The sequence below is a fragment of the Episyrphus balteatus genome, chromosome 4 (assembly GCF_945859705.1).
Source record: "Episyrphus balteatus chromosome 4, idEpiBalt1.1, whole genome shotgun sequence".
In the NCBI taxonomy this organism is placed as follows: domain Eukaryota; kingdom Metazoa; phylum Arthropoda; class Insecta; order Diptera; family Syrphidae; genus Episyrphus; species Episyrphus balteatus.
The window spans coordinates 71453602-71457531 of record NC_079137.1 but is presented as its reverse complement, the minus strand read 5'-3'; the positions used below and the strand labels follow the sequence as shown (position 1 = coordinate 71457531).

Below are 3930 nucleotides of genomic sequence, written 5' to 3'. Positions count from 1 at the left end.
TTTATATATTTTCCTTAAATTACCTAGAGAATCTTTTGCTATCATTTGTTTTATGAACTTTAAGCAAAAAAAATGGTTTTGTTAAAAAAAAAATGTAATTTGAATTTTTAAATACAATACGGCAACACCGGCAATTTTTAAAATATAGACTTTAAAGTATTTTTTAATTACCTACGTTTGAAAAAAAAAATCGTCAAAATCAGAGCTGTTCGGCCGGGTTCCCTAATAATTTGCTTTAGTTACTCTACTATAAGGAAAGCTTATCAATAAGACTTCCTATACATGTATCTGTCTGCAAGCTAATTCAATGTACGAACATCAGATATGAGCAGTCGTGGCCGAGCGGTTAAGGCGTCTGACTAGAAATCAGATTCCCTCTGGGAGCGTAGGTTCGAATCCTACCGACTGCGAAAGGGGCAATTTTTTTAATAGATAGGTAAATTTATATTTTGCTTAATTCGGTTCAATGTCTGGTTTAAAAACAAAAATAATTTGCGTTACGTTGCATAATATGGGTATTGCTCCTGAGATCCGACTAAAGACAGCTTAAAGAGTTCTTTTGGTGAACATTTATTCGAAGTATAGCTTTAGTCATAGATAAATAAAGATAAAGATAGTAACGATAATAACGATAGTAACTATACAAAAATAAATTGTAAACTAAAACCAATTTCTTTGACCTGCCGAAAAAATTCTATAACCTCATTAAATGTGAATCTTTTCAAATAAATTCTTCACATGTAGAAGAGTATAAGAGTATACACAATATCTTATACCTCATAACCACAACATCCTTACATCGCGTTACTGAAGTTAAAGTTAGTAAAATTAAGCTCGTTATGTTATAGGAGAACGAGAACGACGACGACTGACGGTAGTACCGGCTGGCCGTCAAAGCAACATCACCTGCATTTTCCTTTGGTTTTTTTTTTATTTTTTATTTTTACTGTGTGCTCCACTATGAGACTGGTGTTCTAATTGAATGCTCTTACCAGCCATCATTTTCATTTCGGGATATATCGTATTATGGTTGTGTGTTTGGTATACTTACCAACGAACCTCGTTTCGTTATCCTTCTGCCGAGTGGAAAAATTAAATGGTGTGGCAGCACAAGTTTCAACGGAGTGGTACACGAGTGGTAAAAACTCATTCCCAGTCACAGCAGCAGCAGCAGCTGTTACCACACAAACGAATACTTAACTGTGTGGTACCCTAGTTGTATTTCTGCCCCCCTCCCATCACCATTTACTCCTGTTGTACTCGTTCGTTGTACAATATAGAAAAGTTATTCCAACGGATCCGTGATTTGCGTCCATCATGATGTGCGCTCACCTTGTTTTCCTCTGTGATGTTCGTGTCAGGGATGAATGATACTTAGCCATGATGAGTTTGGAGCGAGTAATCTGAAGTGGCATTACTCAAAATGAGCCAATGGCAAACCAAATGGTATAGCGGTGTGGTGTAGTTCGTGTTGGGTGAATAGCTTAATGAATAGAAGTCTTTCAACGTCAATTAATTAGACGTTAACACTGGACAAATTGAAAGCAAGACAAAAAATATTATAATATCTACCTAGGATGAAAACATGAATCTTTTTTTATTTCATGTATAAAGTTAACTACAGTTAAAAAAGTTTAAATAAAAAGGACAACAAGGATTTACTTGGAATATGGGCTTGATTAGGAGGAATGTATATTGATCAAATACTTTCTTTTTTTTTTTCAATTGTTCGCGAAAATTTAAACGGATCAATGCCAGTATCAATAAATACCTAGTGCAAAACTCGATAAATTAGTGCGAACTTAGAGGTCACTACGGCGTATGTGTAACATTTTTGTATAGAAAAATCTTAATAATCTTAATTTGTTCAAGATTCTATATAGTTTCTTAATGGCTTAAAAAGTTATGCAAAGATTTGGAAATGGCACGTGGGACTAGTGATGGGAACTATGGAATAAAAACTATCAAACTATCGATAGTTGTAAAATATTCATTCATTCGATAGTTTTAAATCATTCATTCATTCATTTAGTTACTATTTTCATTCGAATAGTTTTTTTCATTCGATAGTTTAGTTACTATTTTCATTTGAATAGTTTTTTTATACGATAGTTTTCATTCGATAGTTTATTCGATAGTTTGTTCGATAGTTTTCATTCGATAGTTTTATTCGATAGTTTTTATTCGAATGAATAGACGAATGAATGAATGAACTATTCGATAGTTGAAATCATTCAGTTACTAAGTATCGATAGTTCAAATCATTCGATAGTTCCCATCACTACGTGGGACTAAGTGTTGACCTTAGAGTTTGAAAAAAAAAAAAAAAATGTATAATTTCAGCAATGAAAAGCGATATTTTCTTAGATCTATAGATTTTTAATTTTCAACTTTATCAGTTATGGTCAAAGGCATATGTTGAGCTGCTGCCGGGGCCCCGAGACAATACAATTTTTTTAAGCTCCATATCATAACTAAAAACCCAAAAATTAATTGAAGTTTGGTTGCTAAGTAATTTGCATCTAAACATTTCTTATAGGGCAAGTATTGGTTTCGTGTGAAAAAACAAATTTAAAGTTTTAATCAAAACCAATATAACGATGATGAAGAATTCCGAAAAAGCGGGTTTCACAATTCCGTCCGTGCCACTGTGCATTAGGGTGTCCGTTATTTCCAAAGTGATGTTTTCGGGGGTGACACCCCCCAGATCGAAAGTTTAGGGCCTAAATACGGGGAATTTAGTAAAAACAAGTTTTTTGGAGGTCATTAACCCTTTAAAAGATTACATTCAAAATTTCCCGTTAAAATTTTTTTTTATATTATATTTCGGTTTTTGAAATTATTAGCTGTTTTCGTAGTTTTTGCTTTCACCTATCACATAATTTTAAATGCAGTTTTATTGGTTTTTAATTCTTTTTAAATATTGCATTGAAAAATTTGTGTATAAATCAAAAATTTTAATTTTTTTTAATTTTTTTTTGAAATTTTTGCCGTTTTTATATTAAATAAATATTATTAAATACTTTAATCTTTCTTGTTTGCAACTTTTTTGATGTCAAAAATTTCAAAAAAAAATTTCAAAAATTAAAATTTTTGATTTATACACAAATTTTTGAATGCAATATTTGAAAAGAATTAAAAACCCATAAAACTGCATTTAAAATTATGTGATAGGTGAAAGCAAAAACTACGAAAACAGCTAATAATTTCAAAAACCGAAATATAATATAAAAAAAATTTTTAACGGGAAATTTTGAATGTAATCTTTTAAAGGAACTATTTTCCAACCAGAAACAACAAACATTTTAAAAATAGATGATTTAACTCGAGAGAAAAAAAATTTTATGTATTAGTTAAAAATTTCCCATACAAATTTGTATGGGGAAAGTATGACCTTAGAGGCACGGGTTAATGACCTCAAAAAAACTTGTTTTTGCTAAATTCCCCGTATTTAGGCCCTAAACTTTCGATCTGGGGGGTGTCACCCCCGAAAACATCACTTTGGGAAATAACGGACAACCTACTGTGCATCTATCTGTACACATTGCCACATCCTAACCGCGTGGATGGATTTTTTTCAAATTTGATACAGATGATTTTTAAAGAATTGTGAAAGTTGTTTTTTTTTTAAAGAAAATTTTTTTTTGAAATTTTTCAAGTTAGGTACACTAAATAACTCGAAAACGGCTCTATCGATTTTGATTAAACTTTCCAGATGTGACATTCAAAGCAATTGCAATAAAACTGCATTTTTAGTTTATCTGAAAAATTCAAATAAGAACAAATATTTTTTTCATATAACAAAATTTTGCCCCAAATGTCGGCTCTTCACCAACATCAACAAAATTTCTTTAAAATTTTTTAAACTAACATAAAAGTGTTTTGAACGGCAAGAGAAAGTACGTGCGACCCAGTCGTGCATTTTATTTT

At 31.3% G+C, this 3930-nt stretch overlaps 1 non-coding gene across 1 annotated transcript; it reads left to right on the top strand.

The window, feature by feature from the left end:
* Positions 1–328: 328 nt before the first annotated feature.
* On the top strand, positions 329–410 carry Trnas-aga (transfer RNA serine (anticodon AGA)). Its single transcript has one exon. It is a non-coding gene; the product is annotated as a tRNA-Ser (tRNA).
* Positions 411–3930: the final 3520 nt, after the last annotated feature.